Consider the following 22,437-nt stretch of genomic DNA (forward strand, 5'->3'; position numbering starts at 1 on the left):
TTCACAGGCGCCAAAAGGTGGAAACAACATACATGTCCATCACTTGATGAATGGATAAACAAAATGTGGTCTATCCATACGACAGAATATTGCTCCTCCATAAAAGGAATAAAGTATGATACACGCTAGAATGGGGTTGAACTTGAAAACCTGAGGCTAAGAGAAAGAAGCTGCACACAAAAGGATGTATATGGTATAATTCCATTTAAATGAAATATCCAGAATAGCCAATAGAAAGCAGATTAATGATTTCTAGGATGTAGGGAGAGGGGAGAATGGGGAGTGAGTGCTTACTGGGTACGGGTTTCAGTTTGGGGTGATGAAAAATTCTTTAACTCGATAGTGGTGATGGTTGCACATTGTGAATTATTAACGCCACTGAATTGTACACTTTAAAATGGTTAAAATGGTAGATTTTATGTTACGTGTATTTCGCCACACACAAAGCAAGTAAAACACAGAGTTCCCGTATGACTCAGCAATTCCATGCCTAAGTATATTCTCAAGAGAATTAAAAACATATGTCTACACAAAAACCTGTCCGAGTGTGTTCATAGCAGCATGATTCATAATAGCCAATAAGTGGAAACGACCCAACTGTCCATCAAATGATGAATGGATGTTTTGGTTTCCAAGGGCTGCCGAAACAAATTACCACAAACCAGGTGATTTAAAACTGTAGGCGTGGACAGGATCGCAGGTCTGGAGGCCAGAAGCTTGAGCTGGAGGTGCTGGCAGGGCCGCGCTCCCTCTGAAACCAGCAGGGGAATCCTCGTCTCTCCCAGCTTCTCGTGTTTGCTGGCAGCACTTGGCATTTCTTGGCTCGTCGCTGCGCCACTGGAGTCTCTGATCTGCCGTGGCATAGCCATCTTCTCTCAATGTGTCTTATAAGGACAGCAGCCATTTTGGACTAAAGGCTCACTCGAGTATGACCTTATTTTAACTGATTACATCTGCAACAACTCTATTTCCAAATAAGGTCACGTTCTGAGGTGCTGGGAGTGAGGCCGCAACATTGTTTATTTTGGAGGATACAGTTCGGCTTGTCAACAATGGATAAACAGAATGTGGTATATCTATACAAGGGGTATTATTCAGCCATAAAAGGGACTAAAACACTGATACAAGTTGCAACATTGGCTAAAACCTGAAAACATGATGCTAAGTGAAAGAAAACAGATGTAAAAGTTCAGGTATTGTAAGATCCCGTTTATATGAAATGAAAGACCTGGAACAGCCAAATCCATAGGAACAGAAAATAGATTATAGAGGCTGGAGGGAAGGGAAGAAGGCAGAGTGACTGCTGATGGGTATGGAGCTTATTTTTAGAGTGAGAAAAATGTTCTGGAATTAAGTACTGCTGTCAGTTGCACAACTTCGTGAATATACTAAAAGCTACTGAATTGTACGGTTTAAAAGGGTGAATTTATGGTATGGTGTGTCAATTATACCTTAATAGGAAAAAAAAAACCTGTTGAGGATGAAAAAACAAGCTACAAAGTGGGAGAAAATATTTAAACCACTTATTTACCAAAGGACTCGTATTTAGAATATACATATTTTTTTAAATTCCCAAAAGTCAATAGTAAAAAACAATCTAATTAGAAGATGGGCAAAAGATATGAAGAGAAATTTCATTGAAAAAAGATCTACAAATGGCAAATAAGCATTTGTAAATGAGTTCACCATCGTTAGCCACTAGAGAAATGCAAATTAAAACCACAATGAAGAATCGCTACACAAATGTCTGGATGGCTAAAATAAGAAACAGTAACAACACCCAGTGCTGGAGAGGATGTGGGGAAACCAGAATTTGCTGGCGGGAATGTGAAATGGTACAGCCACTCTGGAAAACTGTATGACAGCTTCTTACAAAGCTAAATATGCACTTATCGTACAACCCAGAAGCTACACCTTGGGGCATTCACCCAGAAATGAAAACTATGTGCCCAAAAACGTTTGTTCACAGTAGCTTTAGTCATAACGGCCAACAATTGGAAACAACCCAATGCCCAATTGGAAACTGTTACATCCACACCATGAAGACTACTTAGAATAAAGAGGAACAAACCATTGATACACATAATAACTTTTCTGAATCTCAAGGGAATTATGCTGCGGGTGGGGAGCCAATCTCAAAAAGTTACATATTACATGGTTCCATTTATATAACATTCTTTAAACACAAAATAATAGTGATGGAGAACATATTAGCAGTTTCTAAGCGTTAAGAATGGGGGCGGGTGGGTGCAGGCTACAAGGGGGCAGCGGGAGGGAGCTCTCTATGGTGGTGGAGCACTTCTGTCTTTTTTGTGGTCGTGGTTACACAGATCCACACGTGATAAAACTACGTAAAACTACACACACACGTGTATAAGTGCTGAAACCTGAATAAGTTCGACGGTACAAAAGTCAATTTCCTGGTTCTGATATTATACTTTAATTATGCAGGATGCTACCATTGGGGGAAACTGGATATTGGGTGCATGGGACCTCCCTGTATATATATATATATATATATATATATATATATATATATATATATATATATATATTTGCAATCTCTTGTGAATCTAGAATAATTTCAAAATAAAAAGTATTTTTAATATAGATTACTTATTTACAAAAACAGTGAACAGCCCGTCCCACTTGGGCGCTAACCAGGCTGAACGGCCAGTGTGGCCACCCCCGTGATGGTGGCACGTCAGCCTCACGCAGACCCCAGGATGAAAACAAAGGGGAGGTGTCAATGTCGTGGAAGGCTGCGTCCCAGGAGGGGACACACTGAAAGATGTTAGTGCTTTTAAAGATGGGAAGGAGAGGAGAGGAGAAAACGGACAGGCTTCTTTGGTGTGAGGCCACTAGATGGCAGAGAAAGAAGAACGACTCAACTCCCCGTGTCCTGCCACATTTTCCAAAGTAACAAATGTGCTCCAATGTTGGTTAAATGGAAAGGAAAGTTCAGAAGGTTTGGCCATAACAGAGTTGATCTAACACAGTGGAAAACTGGCAGCAACCTCAGCGCTCAACAATAGGGGACTGATGAAGTACGTTAGGATGCACCCATGCAGTGGCCAATGGGCGGTCCTTTAGAACGGTGGTTTCCCAACTGAGTCCAAAACTTAGCAAAAGGAGGAGGAGCCTGACTGGGAGGGGTCTGGGCCCCTATTCCAGCATCAGTTAAAGCAGCTCCATTTTATCTATTTTGTGAATTGAGCAGCCCTTTAAGACTTTGCTTATTTTTAAAAAGCTAGGAAACCACTAGTTAGTAGAATATTTATTGATATGAATACATTATTAAGGATATTTATCTCTGGGTAGTGGATCACAGGTGATTTTGAACTTTTGTTTATGTTTCATGTATTTTCTCTTTTTCTAAGAAGGAAAAAACAAGTTATTGTATCAAAGTTTTCTTTGGTTGAAGTCATTCAAATTAATCTAAGCAAAAAGAAACCCTAGGAAGGATATTGGGGGCTGATGCAAAGAGTGGGATCTGCCCACCCAGTGTCCATTCCCTGCCTCTTCCTTCATAACCGAAGCCTGGTTTTAGTCAGGGTAGGAATGTGTCCAGGTAACTATGCCTCTCAGTTTTCGTTTAACTAGGGGTAGCCAGCCCCGGTGGCCCAGTGGTTAAGTTCAGCGTGTTCCACTTTGGCAGCCCGGGTTCAGTTCTCAGGCGTGGAGCTGCACCTCCTGTCTGTCAGTGGCCATGCTGTGGCAGTGGCTCACATACAAAAAGCAGGAGATTGACAACCGGTGTTAGCTCAGGGCAAATCTTCCTCAGCAAAAAAATAAATAAATAACTAGGGGCGGTCACGTGACATTGTCATGGCAAATAAGATATAAATGGGAGTCCACTGGATTGGAATTCTCGGGGGAAAATTTTTAAGTGGTTGACTATGCTGGCAATGCCCCTTTGACCCTCCTCCCTTCCTTGTTTCTCCCATATGGAACATCAATGTGATGGCTGGTGCTGCAGAAGCAGTGGTGACTATTATGTGACCCTGAGGACGGAAGTCACAAGCTGAGGACGGTTGGAGCAGAAAGAGAGAAAGAGTCTGGAACATTGGTGACCTCATGGAGCCAGCCACAGACCAGACCGGGGCCGCCCATCTCCGACATCTAAGCCACTGTTCTGCTGCTGCCTGCCAGCACATCCATTCCTAACCAAGCAGAACTCACAGCATCCACAAGAATCTGGAGAGCCAGCCTGGGAAACGGGCAAGAATTTAGGCAGCTCAAGAGTTAAGAAGCAAGAAACATATCATGAAGTTATGGATGACCTCATCGCCATCACATGATTCTCCTTCTCTGAGCAGCAGCTGGGTTAATAAACAGTCACTGGAATCCAAAAACAAACCACGCCCTTTCCTGGAAGCCAAGCTATAGATTGGGACAGGGAGGAGAACAGAGAAACGTACAAACTTGCCCTCCCAAAATCCTCTTTGCAGATTTTGCTTGCTTACTGTTACGTTTCCAGAGAGAAACTTACCCCCTCCATATGTCAAATAAAACAAGAGTTATGAATACATGTGCCCGCAGTCCTCCACTGCTCACGATTTCTCCACCATGCTGAACTCTGGGGGCGATTGCTTGCACCCACGCCTCCAGCAGGTAAGCTCTGCCAGCTCAGAGGTCCAGGGTGTTTAGACAAGTGATGTAACTTGTCTCCAGCAGAGAGATGGAAGTATTATGGGGTACACCTGAATACGGCTTAACATAGTGGTTAACAGGAAATAAAAGGATGGCAAAACCCTTTGGGGTCCCGGAATTTCCATCTTGTTGTAATTTTCAAAAATCTAAGGGTGACCTAACCCCGCAAGGGGCGGGTCCCTAATTTTGGCACATCATCTTAAAACAAAAAGTCCCACAAGAGGAACCAGGCAGGATGGAAAAGAACGCCAGTCGTTTTCAGTCTCTCTTCTGTCTGCCCCAGATTCAGTTTCGGGAGGAAGAAGCATCCAGTTGGGTCTAGCTTGAGACATATGACCCCTTTTGGCTTGCGGAGGGCAGACTCCTGGTTTTAAATGCCCCTCAACCCCCACCTCCACTGAACTGTCTCCCCTGGGAAACAGACAGGTGATTCTCAAGCACAATCAGAGGGAATGGATAACTGGGAGATATATATATATTTTGTTACCTTTAAATATATAAAATTTAAATTAAATTTTAAAAGAGAAAAATTAATTTAAAACTTTTTAAAAAGAGAAAACTGACATTCCAGAAAGGTAAGGTGATCCTCAGCATATTTCTGCTTCAAGAACTCAAGTTTCCATACCCAGATGAATCCTGTGCCAAAATCAAGCTGAACAACGCTGCCATTCCCTCAGGGCTCACAAAGATAAATGAGGCAGTCCCCAGCGTGGATGAGCTCCCAGGCTGGAGAGGAAGCAAGATACGTAAGCGACAAACCATAAGATGATTGGTAAGACCTGTTAACTATACTCGACCAAAGCACCATGGGAGAACAGAGAAAGGGGATTGTTAATTTTGACCTTCAAGATCAGAAAGGTGGCTTCCTGGAGGAGGTGACATTTGAGTACAAGAGGAGGAATAAGACAGAGGTTTGAACCAAAGCACTTGGAGCTCTGAACATCAGGCTGAATTTTTTTGCAGATCACGGAGTGTCCTTAAAGTTTTGAGCAGAAGGATAATATGGTCTTATCTGGGTGGCAATGTAAAGATTAGATCGCCCCGGAGGAGAGGTTAAAGGTTAGGAGCCCAGTAAGAATCTTGCTGCAATAATTCAGATAAGCAATGACAAGGGGCTGCTCGGGAGTCCTGGGAAGGCAGGCTGATCATGAGAAACCACATTCCAGGGAGCGAAGCTGGGCAAGTCTTGATGAATAATTGGATGTTGGGAGTCAAATAACGCAAGACTCCTGTCTTGGGTGATCTGGCGAGTGGTGAATTGGCTATCTACCAATCTAGGGAACTCAGTGTGGGGCCACGGTGGGGAGATGGTGAGCTTGACTGGGATCAGGTAGAGCTTGAAATATCTCAGAGACACCCTGTGAAATGTTCTCCAGGCAGTTGGAAATCTGAGTCGAAAACTCAGGAAGATAATGTTGGGAGTCACTAACATTGAGCATCGAACTACGGATGAGTTTTGTTTGGTTATTTTTTGGGATCCTGAATGGGCATGCGCTATTTTTATAGTTACCAAAAAAATAAAAAAAGAATATGCTATTTTTTTTAAGAATAGCTAAAGTGGGAGACAGCTTAGGAGCTGGGAAATCAGGAGGGTCACAGACGTGACAAAATTGTAGCATTGGAGTAGGTCAGTCCAGCGCAGACCGACACAGTGACTGACCACGTCCTCTCTGCTAGGCTCTGGGAGCACTACAGCAAACAGGACAGGGACTGTGACAGACCTGGGGCCTATCCTCAGAGAGCCCCGAAGAGTGGGAGGGTGCCAGCAGAGGAGAGATTAACAGATGTCCCACTTGACAAAAAAGCAAGGGAGGGTAGATTCTGGAAGCCACAAACTCAACCTCTGGCTGGGCAGAAATTCTACAATCTTGCAAGCTCTGGGAGAAGAAGACACAAATAGATAGTCCTTCAGAGATGGCCTGGTTCCACAGAGACCATTCATACCACAGGAAGCTCACGCCCCTTCCTGAGAGAAGACTAAAGAGGTTCTGTGTCTGGATTTCAACCAAACATTGGACAGAGGTCCCCATGATGCTCCTGTAGGTGGGTTAGACAAATATGGGCTGAGGGCAGTCAGGCGAGGTGGATTCAGAAGACACTCAAGGACCAAAAGCAAAGTTTCGATTAATGGGCTGATGTCAAGCCAAAGGTCTTGAGAAGACCAGAGTCCAGCCCCGGATGAAATAGTGCAGTGATATCTTCTACAATCCTTTCCAACTCGAAGATCCATCACATCTGGAAGCGCCCTTTGGACTCATCCATCCAGAAGCCCGCCATCTTGGCAAACTCAACATGTCAACAGCTGAGCTCATCCCCTGAAGGCAGTTTGGTTCTGCGGGAGGCACAGGGTCTTCGCAGCCAGTCCTACTTGGGCTCCTGTCCCCACAGCCACACCTGTCCAGGTGTGTGCATTTGAGACAAGGCACCCTGCTCCTCCCTCAGTTTCATTCTTCATCTGTAAAAGGCAGATGACAGCTACTTCTTGGCGTTGTGAGCATTCCATAAGGACCAATTGAGTATATCAAGCTCCTGGATCCACCAGTATGTGGACAAATTGCCCCTGAGCATCTTTTAGTGCCACGTCCTCTGCAGGGGCTGGGGATGAGGGGATGCAGTCCTGCCTCCGTGGTGTTCACTGTCTAGGGGAGAGATGGACGACAAACAGGCAATTTAATGGGCAAACAAGCCGAAGAATGCATAATTACAAAGTGAAGGAGAGACCCGGGAGAGAGGAGGCCCCGAACATGCCTCTCTGAGCTGAGGAAAAATCGTCCATGCAGACAGAGCCGTTGAGGCCTGGCCTGGGGTAGGTACCTAAAGGTGACCGTCCCTTCCCATGCCACCAGCTAAGCTCAAAATGCTATATTAGTCTGCTCAGGCTCCTACCACAGAATACGGGGGTCTTAAACAACATAAACTGATTTTCTCACAATTCTGGAGGCTGGAACAACTAGCTCAAGACCGGCAGAGTCCATTTCTGGTGAGAGGTCTCTTCCCGGCTTGCAGACAGCTGCCTTCTCACCGGGTCCCCACGTGACACAGAGAGAGAGAGAGACAGCAAGCTCTCTGTGTCTCCTCTTATAAGGACTCTAACCCTGTGGGATCAGGGCCCCACCCTTAGGACCTCATTTAACCTCAATTACTGCCTCAGAGGCCCCCTCTCCAAACACAGCCACACAGGGTTTAGGGTTTCAGCACACGATTTCGGAGGGATGCAAACTTTCAGTCCGTTACAGATGGGCATCTGCATCTTACAATTCCCGTGTCAATTTTCACAGCACATGAGCAAGCTGCCACCCCCTCAGCCCCTTTCCAGGACACACTCCCTGGTCTTTCCAGCTGGCGAATGAATGGTGTGGCATAGCTTCCCCTCCACCTTTCTCCAAGGGCCAGTGGCACTAAGTCTCCACATCCAGACTGTGCCCCTTTGCCCCCATGCAGCCCCCAAATTCCTAACATTTTGACTCTTAGGACTTTGATCCTCCCCCCAGAGCTGGACACACCTTTTGAAGTGTGAACCATTCAGGACCCTCTATGACCTGTAAATGATGCAAATCATCATCCTATCTAACATTTATTGACTCAGATAATCTCATTATCTAACAGCGACTATTTGCAATTCACTCATTCAGTACTCACCCAAACCTATCAGGTGGGACCTGTGATTCATGCCCACTCCGAGAGCTCAGGCATCAACAGGAGATGGAGCCCCAGGTCACACGGGAAGGTCATGTGGCATCTGGATCCCAGTGGTCGGGTCTCAATGCGCCCAGAGAAGCAGCACCTGCCCAGCCCATCTGTCCAGCTGAGAAGCGCGGTGAGTGTCTGGCACCCGAAATGCTCACCTCTTCCTAAAGCTTCCATTCCCCTTGAAGAGCTAAAGGGGGAAATCCTAATAATTTAGCTAGCAAGTCAAACCGTTGTTTTGATGCTTTCCTCTGAACTCCCACGGCTTCCCCCCCACCCTCGAGCACATGCTGGCCATTCTGTAAACCACGTTGCACTGTCCGTTTCCTTTTCATGAGTAGTTTCCAGTCTTCCCAATAAAAATCAGTGGTTCTTCAGAGACGAGAGTCCAGCCATTGCTCCTCGGCAGGACCCAGCCTCCCCAGAGCCCCGTCTTGCACGGGATACACGCTCCGGGAGCGTTTGCTAATTGCTTCGAGGGCAGGTATTTCCCCAGAGTTTGGGGCCATCCCTACAGAAAAGCTTCTGGCACTTTCTGAGTGACACAGCATCCCATAAACTCCAACTTTGATTGGCTAAGACTATAGTTGGTCACTGGGGAGAAGGGGAGACTATAAGGAACTCTGTCGTCGGTGCAGACACGCACAGCAATGTTTGTTTTAAAGTCACCGAGCGTGCTTCCTGCCCAGCCCATTCTGCCAAGCTGCTACTTACTTATCCCTGAGACCTCTCCTCCCAGACAAGGTCAGAACCTCTTCTTGTATCTGTTCTGGTCACCGGGAAGCATCCTTGGTAGCACTTATTCATAGTTTATGTGTATTCGGGTGATGCTTAACCGCCGTTTCTTTTCTTTGCATCGCATCTGTGCTCTTACTTAGCAGGCTGCCTGTCACACAGTAGGCAATCAATAAGCACCGGCTGAAGGATGAAATGAATGCTTTCCCATCCCAGCCGATAAACAGGAACCTCCCACCAGTGGTCTTGTTAGGGAATTGCTCAGGGGGTGGGGTGCTGGGCTGATTCACGCTCCCTGGGAAAACCAGAGGTCAGGGTAGGAACCTGGGGGACCGGCAGGCCGGCTCTGGCGGTTGCAGCTGGAGTGACGGCGCCAAGTGAGGGAGTAGCCGCTGCGGGTTTCCCCTGCTCTGCCCTGTGCAGTTCCCGTCCTGCACTGCCATCTCCAGGGCACTGGGCGCTCTCCAGGAGGATCACAATGGTAGCAAACTTGGCCAGGAAATGCAAAATCACCCTCATAATCAGGGTTTTTGATCCGAGAAAGGTCACAGCCCTGGAGAAGCGTGTGCTCATCAGTATTCCTCCTTGGCTGTGCAGTGGTGACACCGGCTGCCCGGCTCTTCGGCCGTGAGCCAGCGAGACCGCAGGGCCAAGACAGGCCGGGCCTCAGACCAGAGCCTGTCCCAGGGTGACGTGCTTGGCAAGCACTCAGGAGCTTGTAAAATGCAGATTCCAAAGCCTCAGGCTGGGGTGGGGCCTGGGAGTCTGCATTTCTGGCAAATCCCAGCTGCTACAGTTGATCCTCGATATTTCAAATGTGGTCCAGGGGCCAGCAGTACTTGGTCTTTTGTGTGTGTGATACACTTCTTATGTCTAAAGTCAGAAAAAAGGGTAGAGGGAAGGATAATATTCCAGGAATAGATAGATATGTTGATATTGAAAGCATTCATGGATTTTCTCCAAATTTGGGGGGTGGGAAGGAGCAGGAGGAAGATGAGCCAAAACAAGGTTTAAAACTTCTGAACGGGGCTGGCCCTGTGGCCTAGTGGTTAAGTTCACGCGCTCCGCTGCAGGCTGCCCAGTGTTTCGTTGGTTCAAATCCTGGGCACGAACGTGGCACTGCTCATCAGACCACGCTGAGGCAGCGTCCCACATGCCACAACTAGAAGGACCCACAATGAAGAACATACAACTATGTACCGGGGGGCTTTGGGGAGAAAAAGGAAAAAATAAAATCTTTAAAAAAAAAACAAAAAACTTCTGAACAAATAATTTGGCGGGGAGGAAAAACAGAGACTTTAAAAAAATGGATGCCTCGGTAAAGATATCCCCTCTCACTATTAACTAATGTCACAAACGGCATTAATGGCTAAGCTGCAGCAGAGAACCGCCCCCAAGTCTGGGATCGTGATCAGATATTTGCAGCGCATTCAGGAGGAGCGGCGCCTGGGACCCCGCCAGTTCCGCAGCTCCGCTGGTGGGGGACAAGTCACGTGACATACGCAGACGGGGATTTTTCCTGTGGGACCCTCAGGACCCATGGCTCCGGCTGGACCCCCACGCTGCTGGCTGGCGGTGAAAGAGCACTGTGGACACCCTGCAGTTATGCTCTCTGAGGTCTTCATTCTACAGTCGACCATGGGTGCCACTGAGGGAGGGTGATGCCACCAAAGGGTGTGGCCAGCCTGGCCCCCAGGCCATGCCCCCCTGGCAACATCCTCACTGCCAAGCACACAGCAACACTGCTCTCCCCAGACAACGGGCATCATGAAATGGCCTCTTTTTTCTTATCCCGATTTTCCCTTTCTTCTCCATCCTCCCTTCTCCCGCCCAATAATTGTGTCTACTCTGATGCTCTGTTATCACTATGAGTCTCCTTGGCTCCTTGAAGAGAGGAGGTATGATGTAAACAAACACACATATTTTAATAAGAATTCCTCGCAGTGGTACCAGTGGGATCCCACAGTCGAGGAAAGCCTCACACTTACCACCTCTTTAACTCATGATAAGTTTGGGAGGTGGGGGAGAGGACTGTCGTTGGTGGAAAACAACCCCGTCCACGACCTGAATCCGGGCACTCTCTCCCAGAGCCTCTATTTCCCGTTCTGTAAAATGGGTCTAAGCACTCCCGTGAGGACCGAGTTCACGTCTATATAGTATTTGGCGTGTTGTACACGCTCATCAAGCGGCAGTGGGGGACACGGAGTGTACCCTGCAGAGTGAACACCGAGTTAAATCCGTAGATTGATTCCTGCGGGCTCACACGGGGCTGGATGCTGCAATGCGGCCGTGAATGAGACAAACAAGGTTCCTTGGAAGAGGGCGAGACAGACAATAAACCATAATCAGAGACAGCGATAAGGGCTGGGAAGGCAATTAAACAAGGTCACGAAACAGAGGGGACTGTTCCACAAGGCCTCTCTGAGCAGCCACCTGAGCCAAAACTAGGTCATGAGAACTCTAAGCCTGAAGCTTCCCTTCCATGTGGCTGGAGTGGAGGAGGACAGGAGAGATGCGGGAGAGAGGACCAGGGTACGCAGGCCCAGCCCGGGATCTGCTCTGTAACCTCGGGCAGGTCACCCCACCAGGACGCATCACTTTCTCTTTCTCTATCTGTAAAAAGAGCTAAGATCACCTTGCCGTGATTTTAAAACATGGCTCCAAGAACCGTTGATGCTCCTCCCCTTGAGGGGTGGGTCTGTGTCCCCTCTCCCTGAATCTGGGCAGGTTTCCCATTGCTCCAACCCACAAAGTATGAGGAAAGTGGGACTCTGTGGCTTTTGAGGATGACTCCTAAAAGGCCATGTCGTTTCCGCCTGGTTCTCCTGGGAGCCTTGTCATGCGAGAAGTCAGTTACCCTGAGCCCACTAGGCTGAAGAAGCCACAGGTGGGCACTCCCAGCCACAGCTCTATCTGAGCTCCCAGCTGACCGGCAGGGTCACCTGCCAGCCATGTGAGTGAGCCGACCTGGACCGCCAGCCCATCCAGCCTCGGGACGCCTGCACCCCATTGCATGAGACCCCAAGGAAGAGCTGCCTCGCTGACCCCTAAATGAACTCCTGACCCACCCAGCTGTGAGCCAAGTAAAACGATTGCCTCACACTAGCAAGTCTGCAGGACACTGTTCCATAGCTATAGGAACGGGAGTCCCTCCCTCTCTCTCTGGCCTCATTCCGTGTACCTCTCCCTTACTCGCTCGTTCGTTCGCATGCTCCCACCACCTGGTCTTTTTCCATTTGTCAAACACACAGAATGGCTCCAGCCTCAGGGGTTTTGCTCCAGCTGTCTTCTCTCTCCAGGGAAAACTCCCCTCTCCCCGACTCCCAATCTGCCATGGCCGCCGTCTCCTTATCTTGTACGCCTCAGATCAAACAGCCGCCCCTCAGCGAGTTCTTTAGAATCACCTGATCTAGATTAGATGCCCTGCTTCCCAGGCGCTATCACATTGCCGTGCTTTTTACAGCAGTTAATACCATCTGAAATTTTTCTGTGTGTTTTTGACTCTGCCCTCTGCCACAATACAAAGTCCATGAGAGGGGAGTCCTCGCCAGTTTAATCACCTGTTTTAATCCCCTGCTCTTTATATAACGCCTAGCATACAGTAAGCACAGATAAATGTTTATTAAATTAATGAGTCCATGAGGAGGAAAGAGCCATGAGAAGATGAGAAGGGCAAGCATTTCTGTCGGAGAGAATAGCAAGGAGCAGCCGTGAGGTGTGGATGGTATGTTCTAGGGAAGAAAGGCTGCTAGTTGGGGCTGGAAGGGTTCAAGATGGCATAGGCAGGAGTGAGAGAGGCTGGGGTCCTTTAGAACCACCAAAGGATATCGTCAGGCTTAACGTGATCTGATGCGGAGGCGGATAAAATACACGTGACATACAGTTTACCATTTTAGCCATTTTTAAGTGCAGGGTTCAGTGGCATTGAGCACGTTTACATTCTTGTGCAACTATCACCATCATCCATCTCCAGAGCTTTCCCATCTTCCCAAACTGAAACTCTGTCCCCATTAAACACTAACCCCCAACCCCTGGGGCCCACCATGCTGCTTTCTGTCTCTATGGAACTGCCTGTTCTAGCTACCTCGTATAAAGTGGAATCATACACTGTCCTTTTGCGTCTGGCTTATTTCACTTAGCAAAACGTCTTCCAGGTTCATCCAGGCGGCAGCACTGTGTCAGAATTTCCTTCCCTTATTTATTGTGATAAAATACACATAACACAAAATTTACTTCGTTGCTTTTTAAGGCTGAACACTGTTCCACGGCGTGCAAATACCCCATTTTGTTGCCCCATTCATCAGCACGGGGGAACTGGTGAGTTTGAAGGGTCTCCTTATCGGCCACGTGGAGACTGCCGGGGGGGGGGAGTGGCGAGGAGGGCAATCTGGGCCAGGAAGAGCAGCCAGGGCAGGTCAGCACTTCACCTGCGCGACCACCCACCTGCGCCCCACTTTCCCAGGGAGGACCCGGCTCGGAGTAGCCAGGCAACCGCCCCGCCCAGCTCTTCCCGGCCGCCCCCATCCTCTTCCCGGCCGCTGGACCACGCCCCGACATAGCGGCCCGCCCCACCCGCCAGTGCGCATGCGCAGGAGGAGCCGCGTGGAAGGGGCACGGCGCATGCGCGGCAGGCTCCGCTTCCCCGGGCGCGAATCCGCGATCCGGGGTTTGGGCCCCGCCGGGAGCTCTGTTTATAAACACACCGCGCGGCCGCCGGCGAGGGGTAACCCTAAAGGTAGTGCGGTCGGAGGTCAGAGGTCAGCGGGGCGCCAACTGGGAGATCCATCCCTTCGTCTTCGCGGGCTGCTGGCTGCGCGGTGCGTGGCCGGTCTGGCCGCCCTACCGCAGTCCGGGGCTGCCGGGGGCGCCACGTGGTGCGCACGTGGTCCGGTCCCGGCGCTGCGGCCTCCCCTCCCCCACGGCGCCGGCGGCCCCGAAGCGCCTCCTGGCGGCGGCCGCGCGCTCCGCGCTGCACGTCGCGCCTGCGCACAACGCGTCATGACGCGCCTTCCGGTCTGCTGGGTAGGGAGCCGGGCGTGGGTCGGTTGCGTCCTCGTGACCGCCCCGGGGTCCCGGCGAGGGTGGGGCGGCCCGCAAAGGTCACACGTGCGGGGCTGGCCGAGGCTCGGTGACTCCGCGGGAGGGGCCTCCAGCCGTCCACGTGGGTACCGCGGCCGGCGTGTGATGCGCGTGCAAGGAGTCCGCGCTGCGGGCCCGGCTGCAGGGGCTGCGGGCCGCCGCCTCCCCCCACGTGGGGGTTTAAGTGCCCAGAGGGCGTCCCCGCTGGGCTTGTGTCCGTGCGCCCTAAGATGCTCCGGGTGTGTGTAATAAATAGGCGAATAGATGGTGAAATCAGTGAATTATTCAAATATTCAAGAGATGTTTACGGTTTTTTATTCTATCCCCTTCTGCATAGATTTTATTGATGAGATTCTACATGAAAAACACTATTGGGCCCACGCTAAGTTCTTTACATCTATGGTAGTTGTTATTATGGCTGTTGGGGTGTTTTCTTTGCTTTGACTTTATACCGTTGAGTCTAACAGGTTTTGAGGAGGCTCACGTTGAAAAGCCAACCAACAAACTTCCCCGTGACTTTTTCTGCCCTTCGATCGTAAAGGCTCCCAGTTGATTTGCTAACTGCTGGTTGCTCTGAAAAATGAGTATTCCTCAGCAGTTTGCCCACCTCAGCAACATTTTTTAAATACCTAAACTATATGCTGGACCCTGCTCCAGGCTGTAAGGGAGATGGGTCACATCTAGGGGAGAGAAAAAAGCTAAAAGTGGTTACGTTATAAAGGAAAGCCGGGAAGTACTACTCTCAAGATCAGGCTGATGGTACCTGTTAAAAACTGGCTAGAGGAGGAGTGCATACGTACATACACTTATTACAAATTATACTGATATAATGGCTCCCAACCCATGAACTAGTTGCCCACTAAACTTGCTGTCATTAAACGGAATATGTGATATGCACCTTGGTTGATATTGCATTAATGAGTAAGACGGAAATGAAGCCAAAAAGACATAGATCTTTATTCATCGGTGTTGTGAGCAATTTCTTTCCTGCATTGAATCATCATTTTCCAATATTAGATGAATATTTCCTCCATATTTTGTGCTATTCACAATATAATGGCTAAAGACCAGACACACAAAATTTTAAGTTTAACTACATTATTATTTTTCTCCATTACTTTCTTATGTCTAGAGTAGGACTTGGCAAATGTTTTCCACAAAGGGCTGGATAGTAAATATTTTAGGCTTTGCCAGACACATATGGTCTCTGGCACATATCCTTTGTTTTGTTTTATTTTTTACAAACCTTTAAAAATGGAAAAACCATTCTTAGCTTGAGCAAGGGCCAGATTTGGCCCTCGGGCTCTGAATTATAGCATTTTCAGATTTGCACAGTGTAAATATTTTCTCTGATGGCTGATTTTGAGCTACCAACACAAAGTACCTGGGCTAGGAGTTGCGAAAAGTATTTCTAGGATCCAGATACAATCGATATAAATAACCTTGAACATAGGTCATAGTAAAATCATTAGGAAGTAATGAGTTTTGCGGCCTTGTTCTCAATAGAACTGATTTCACTGTAAGTTTATATCATTTAATTTTTGGTATTGTCTGTGTTTAACCGCCAGCTCAACGAATTCCTGAATATTTAACAGTCAGCTCTCATGAGCCGGCTGCAACTCAACACTGGTCTTACACAAAGTGGATCCGAGGTGGGTCAGCTAGACTTCCGGGATGGTAGACAAAGTTCAGTTTCTTAATCTGGGTTCCGCTTAGACAAACACACCGTAAGGTGACCCCCAGTGAATCACAAGCTGCATCGTCTCCCCTTGAGTGTGGAAGGGACTGTGGCACGCTTCTAACCAAAAGAATTCAGCAAAGGGGATGGGGTGGCATTGCATTGACTGGGTTACATCATGTGAAAAAGGTAATGGATGTCATGCCCATGATCCCAAGACAATTGGAAACAAGGACTCTCCTGTTGGCCTTGCAGGAGCAAACCACCGTGTTGTGAACGGCGCCTGAAGAGTTCACGAGGCAGGGGACCACAGGTGGCCTCTAGGACCTGAGAGCCATCTCTAGCCAACAGCCAGGAAGAATCAGGGGCCCTCAGTCTCACAGCCACAAGGACACGCGTCTGCTAACAACCTGAATGAGCTTGAAAGAGCATTCTTGCCCACTTAAGCCTCCAGATTAGAACACAGCCAGACCGGCACCTGGATTGTAGCTGCCTGAGACCCTGAGCAGATGACCCGGGTCAGCCGTGCCCAGACTCCTGCCCCACGGAAACTGAGATAATACACGTGTGTTGTCTTAAGCTGCTAAATCTGTGGTCATTTGTTACGCAGCAATAGAAAACTGATGCACCATTGTTCACAGGATATGTGCATCTTTCTGTGTGTGTGTCACGTTTCTCAATTTTTAAAGGTTGGGGGGAAGTGTTAACATTACACAATAAAAGTAGCAGGAAGGAACTGTGCAGAATGGTGGCCAGAGTACTCTTGTATGATCTCACTCTGCCGAATCTCGAAGGTGGGTTTTGGTTGGTTGGTTGGTTTGCCCCTAATGAGCTCAGTGTCCTGACTCTGTGACCTGTCTACACTGTGAAGTGGGTGTGAGGTTGAGGGCTAGATTCCAGTGCCTGGGGCTTTCCCTCAGCCCCAGTGCTTCCTACCTGCCTGTGCGTCTCAACGAGCCTCCGTTTCCTCATCTTTAAAATGGGGACGGCAGTGGCACCCGCCTCATGGGATAGCTCGCAGGATCTGGTGAGACAACTCTTTCCAGCGGTCCCTTATAAGTGGACCATATCCCGTGTAGCCCTCACCTGTTATGGAACTGTCAGGGGGCGTGGGGGCTGAGCCCAGCTCGGGTGGGCCCAGATGGGTCTGTACCATGGATGGTGACCCACACAGTGAATGATTAAGGAATCTAAGTCACTCACTGTCTGCCATTCCCTGAGCTGTTCAAGAAAGATCAGACCTCCAATTTGAAGAAATATCTGGTAGAAGATTCTGGAAAAGAGTTCCTATCTTCTAAGAGGCAGCCACGAGAAGAGGTGGCCTTTCCATCTCCAGATGCTGTGGGAGAGGATTTGCTGTGGGTGGCCTGGAGTGATTCGGCCATTAGACTTCCAGGCTGCCGCAAGAGGAGAGCAGGGCCAGCCTCATCATCGGCTCAGGGAGCTGGAGCCATGGGGTCGAAAATTCCACCCCAAATTCCATCCACACTCGGGTCTCAGTTGTGTAGACTGAGACATTTTCCCATTGTTTAGACCATTTTGAGTTGGGTCTCCTGGTACCTGACAGGCTGAATTTGCATCCTGTAAAGCCACGTAAAGCCATTAACGAGGGACACTTGACACTGAAGCAGAGAGAGGCCACGTCACTTGCACAAGGCCTCGTGGCTTATGAGGGGCAGGCCTTTACTCCCTCCACAGTTTTGTCTGTTGAAACCCTAATCTGCAGTGTGATGGCATTTGGAGGTGGGACCTTTGGGAGGTCATTAGGTCATGGGGGAGAATGGGAGGAGTACCCTTGTAAGAAGAGAAAGGAGAGCAATCTCTCCCTCCCTCCCTCCTGTAAGTACACTGAGGCAAGGCAGGCAGTCCTCTGCAAACCAGGAAGAGGACAGAGGGCCGTCCGTCCGCAGACTCTGACCTGCCGGCACCTTGATCTTGGACTTCCCAGCGTCTGTGAAAAGTAAATGTACCCAGTCTGGGGGATCTTTGTCGTAGGGGTGAGCTGACTGAGACACTCCCCCACTTCAACCCCTGTGCTCTGCGGCCTCTGGCAACTTGTCCTGAGACACTGATGCGCTCGGGTGAAGTCGCCATTGGCCACGGTGGTATTTGCCTCTGTATGGTGCCTCCTAACGTGTTCAGAGCCGGGCAGAGGTGCCCCAGATGCTGCTGAGCCCCTGCCTTGAATCTAGCTGAGATGCTGCCATCCCAGCAGGCACTCGGCAGTTGTTAAAGGAATGAAGGTAAGAGGCCTGAGTGCTGAGGAGGTCCTCATTTGTCCTCACTCTAATGTGACCCGAACAACCTTCTAATCCCCCCGTTGAGCCTCAGGGACAAATGCAGCTCCAGGAAGCATCAAGCCACCGTGGGATCCACACCAACGATGGTGTCCAGGCCTGGGCCTGCCGGCTGGTGCTTTCCCTTCTGTTTCAATTCACCGTGCCTTGTCATCTTCCTTTCACTTTCCAAGCCCGCCCTGGCTTCTGTTGTCACAGGAGCCCACTCAGCCTGCCCAGAGTTCAGCGAAGGCTGACCCAGAGCTGTGGCCCTGTTTGCCAGCCTGCTTTGGCACCTCCACTGGGGAGCCCTCCTGGCTTGCCCGGAAGCCTGCCCCTTCCCAGCCCTGCCTCTTGTGCCTTTGCTCTCATCTGCGGGATTTCACAGCAGAAAACCAGGGTCTCCGGCCCCCTGCCGCAGCCCAGGCGCTTTGCAAGGCCCAGCGGCCCCCTTTGCCGGCCCGCCTTGGCGGAGAAAGCCCCTGCTAATCCGCCCAGACAGGCTCGGGTCGTGAGGTTGGCGGCAGAGACCAGACCAGGCAGGCTGAGGCCTCGGTTCCCAGCCCCCAGCCCATCCGGCTTTATGGCTGAACAAAGGCCTGGCCGGGTCTGGGAGCTCACGCTGCTGCTCTATTGAAATCTCGAGGTGCTTCTCTATTAATCACTCCCTTTGGGGCCTCAGAGGCCAAAAAAGGAGTCAGACAAAACCTCTTTTCTAAGCAGGAAGAGCTTCCCAGAGGCCTGAGCAGAGAGGCTCCCCCAGCCCCTCTCACCAGCCAACAAGACGCCTGGGCCCCGGGGACGTGCAGACAGACAGACAAGAGCCACGCCTGGCTGCCTGGTGCAGGCAGCTGGAATGTGCCGGCTCCGCGGGCCGAGAGCAGGGGTCTCCGGCATGCAGCCCCCTTCCTTGTTCTATTTGAGAAACCAACAAGACCCAGTGAAATTATTTTTTTATGTAGGTACGTAGTAGGAGGATGGAAGAGAAAAGCAAAAATCCCATTTCCCTCCATCTCAGCTCCTTTGTCTCTTTCTGTTTCTCCAGTGTTGCTGTTCTGCATTAACCAGTAACTCATTCTGCATTATCCATTTGTCTCTAAGTATGAGGTTTGGCTTCTCTTTTTAAACAGAAGACACAGGCCAGAACACCAAGCCATCACTTCCCCAGACAAATCCTCATCTCCCCGGGGACCAGGCCTGGTATCTGTGGGCCTGCGTGTGGATTGTCCCGTGGCAGAGAGAAATGGCCTTTTTATCCAGATGCCGTGGCTGCTATCAGGCATGAGGAGGAACAGTCCTAGGCTTTTCTGCCTCTGAGTGGAAGCACGTTCTTTTTCATTAAAGTTTAATAAAAACATTTTTTTAAAAAAAAAGGAAAGGAAAAAACTTGGCTCAAAGAAGACTTGAGTTCTGTTCATTCACATTCGAGGGCAGAAGTCCACCCAAAACCAGTACACAGCATGAGCTTGGAAAATCAGATGAATCAAGATATAGCACTTCATTGTAAAGGCATCATCCTTGGCCTAGCATGGTAGACAGCGTACTTCAAAGCGTAGATCTTGGCCTGCCTTGGATACAGCGGGAGACTTGTGATCTAAAACAGATGGTACCCACACCAGGAAGGATGAGGGACAAGTAGCATCTTCTCATTAAATGATCAGAACAGTGCTTGAACCCAAGAGGGCAGACGCTCTTCTCACAAAGAAAGTAAACCTAAGGACCAGATAGTGTGACTTGATTTGTGATGGGCAATGCCTACCCATTCCTGAAAGGTTAACAGAGTTAAATGACCGGAATTTATTCACTTTGGCTGTGTGGATAGTCTAGCTTAGCGAGCGCTGTGGTTAAATAGCAGGGGGAAATCCTACCATGGCAGTTAAAAAGTACTTCTGGACCTTTGCTATTGTGAGATTTTTTTTTTAAATTAAAAAAAGGACACTCTAAAAGAAGAGATGATTCTGATAATGGCTTTACAGTACTTCCTAAGGATCCATCACACGAGTTAAGGGAGGAAATTTAAGGCACAGCTGAGGGCCCGCTCACGATTATTTCAGGAAGTGCCCAGCAGCTCGATGGCTGATCTTGAAAAAAATGCCACTAATAATTGGAAAGTTTTGTGTTTTGCTTTACGGGTTGCAGCACAAATCAATGCACAGGGTCCCACAAAGAAAAAATTCAGAGACGTTCCTGGCACCCCGTCCTCGCCCCACGCATTTATTTTCCGCAAACTGGAGAAGAGGTTGGAGGGCTTCTCAACCTTTGGTCTGACTTCAAAATTCAACAGAGAAGAACAGGGAGGAATCTTGGCTCTTGGGTTCTCCTCTCACTTCCCTTTCTCCTGAGATAGTCCTTCCAAAGCACAAATTTATGGTGTTTTGCAAAGAGTAATTGATCAATGCACATGCTATGCAGTTATTTAAAAGGCTGTCAACTAAGGATTTTTAATAACATGGGGAAATACTACAGAAAGTGAAATGAAAAAAGCAAGATATGAAACTGAGTGTGTGTGTGCGCGCGTGTGCATGTGTGTTGAAGGAAATGCACCAAGCTATTAAAAGTAGTCGGTGAGATTATGCATGCGATTAGTTTCTTTTTTTATATACATTTTTCTAATTTTCTACAATGGTGAACGTATGTTGCATTTCTAATCAGAAGCAGTGTCGTTTTTAAAATGAAATGTAGCAGAAACCGGAACAACTTTCTAATATTCTTTTTCTCTCCAGTGCTCCCTTTTTTTCATGATTGACTTTTGTGGTCCATTTAAGTTCCTTTTATACAATTCTTGCGATGCTAGCTTGTTGCCTGGTAACAATCATTTTTAATGATTGCCTTTTTTCTCACCGGCACTCTTTAGTAAGGCTGCATTGCAGAGCAATCTGGTGTGAAATGATTTCAGACCAGGGCAATAAGCGAAACTATCTGACCTTCTCAATTATCACACCTTCCACCTTATGAGACGTGAACACTGCTGCCAACTTCCCAAAACCTTGCACTTAATAAACGGTCTAGAAAGAATAACACCGTAGAGATGCTTGGTTCCTAGTTTTTGCTTTCACACCCAGCCGTGAAAATCTCTCCTTCTGCCAGTACCTTACACACTGCTGGTCTCCAGAATTCTCTTCTTTGCTCTGTCGTAGCAGATGCATTTGGTTGCCTACCCAGCAGCCCCCCACACCATCCTCCTCCTTTTCTTGCCAAGAGAACCCAGATTTTTGTCCAGATACCCTCTTTCTATCAACTTCAGCAGAGCCGAGCCCATGCTGAAAAGCATGGTGGTCTCAGCCTCTTGCCAGGAAGTGGTTTGAACATGGGCATGCGGTGTAATTTTGGCCAACGAGACATGAGGGGAAGTGGGCTGGAGCAGAGAGCCCCTGAGAAAAGTGTCTTTTTTCCTAAAAAGAGATGCACGAAGCAAAAGTGGCCTCTGGATCCTGGTTTGTGAAGTTTGGGGGCCTAGGCCCCTGCAGCCACCTCGAAATCATGAGGGTCAATCCATCAAGGACAGAGGAGCCAAATGGCAGGGAGAAACCGAGTCCTTGATGGCATCACTGAGTCACTGACTCAGTCATCCCAGGACTGCCCTTTCCCCAGAGTTCTTATATGTAAGATCGTAAATCCCCTTGGTGTGGAGCCACGTCGAGTTGGGTCTTCTGTTCTTTGGGGTCATAGCCATCTTACAGAGCCAGTGCCGAAGTTAAGCGTTCACATGACATGAATGCAGGGTGACCCACACGTCCCGGATCCTCCAGAGCGCTCACCGTTGATGCCCGTGCGCCTGGTGTAGTTATAACCAGGGCCCCAGTCCGCTCTCAGAAGTGGCCCAGTTTCAGACGGTCAATTATATGGTTATCGTTATGGGTTGAGCTGTGTCCTTGCCAAATTCCTATGTTGAAACCCTCCCCCTAGGACCTCAAAAGGTGATCCTGTTTGGAAACGGGGTCACTGCAGGTGTAATTAGTTAAAGGGAAACCATCCTGGAGCGCAGTGGGCCCTGAATCCAACTTCACCAGTGTCCTTATCAAAAGGGGAAATTTGGACGCAGACATGTACGTGGCAGGGAGCGCGCCACGGGAAGACTGGAGTGACGCTGCCACAAGCCGAGGAACCACCAGAAGGTGGGGGAGAGGCCTGGAACAGATCCTCTCCTAGAGCCTTTAGAGGGAGCACCGCCCTGCTGACGCCTTGGTCTCAGACTTCTGGCCTCCAGAACCGTGAAGCAATAAATGTCTGTGGTTTGAGCTTCCAAGTCTGTGGGGCTGTGTCGTGGCAGCCCCGGCAAACTCCTGCGGTCATCCTGCTGACAGGCTGTGCCGGAGCAGGAAGGGATTG

The 22,437-nt window shown here is 49.0% G+C and overlaps 2 long non-coding RNA genes across 4 annotated transcripts; one reads left to right on the plus strand and one right to left on the minus strand.

Annotated features, from left to right (window-relative positions):
* Window positions 1–398: 398 nt before the first annotated feature.
* On the minus strand, window positions 399–9,649 carry LOC139074688 (uncharacterized). Its single transcript, XR_011524323.1, has 2 exons — window positions 8,293–9,649; window positions 399–7,292 (listed from the first exon to the last, which is right to left on the minus strand). It is a non-coding gene; the product is annotated as an uncharacterized lncRNA (long non-coding RNA).
* A 4,008-nt stretch (window positions 9,650–13,657) lies between these two features.
* LOC139074689 (uncharacterized) lies at window positions 13,658–16,573 on the plus strand. 3 transcript variants are annotated; one of them, XR_011524324.1, is made up of 3 exons: window positions 13,658–14,097; window positions 15,723–15,806; window positions 16,088–16,573. It is a non-coding gene; the product is annotated as an uncharacterized lncRNA (long non-coding RNA). The 3 variants fall into 3 exon arrangements; XR_011524325.1 differs by having other exon boundaries at window positions 13,662–13,810; XR_011524326.1 differs by having other exon boundaries at window positions 13,705–13,832.
* Window positions 16,574–22,437: the final 5,864 nt, after the last annotated feature.

Source organism: Equus przewalskii, chromosome 12 (assembly GCF_037783145.1).
Source record: "Equus przewalskii isolate Varuska chromosome 12, EquPr2, whole genome shotgun sequence".
Lineage (NCBI taxonomy): Eukaryota > Metazoa > Chordata > Mammalia > Perissodactyla > Equidae > Equus > Equus przewalskii.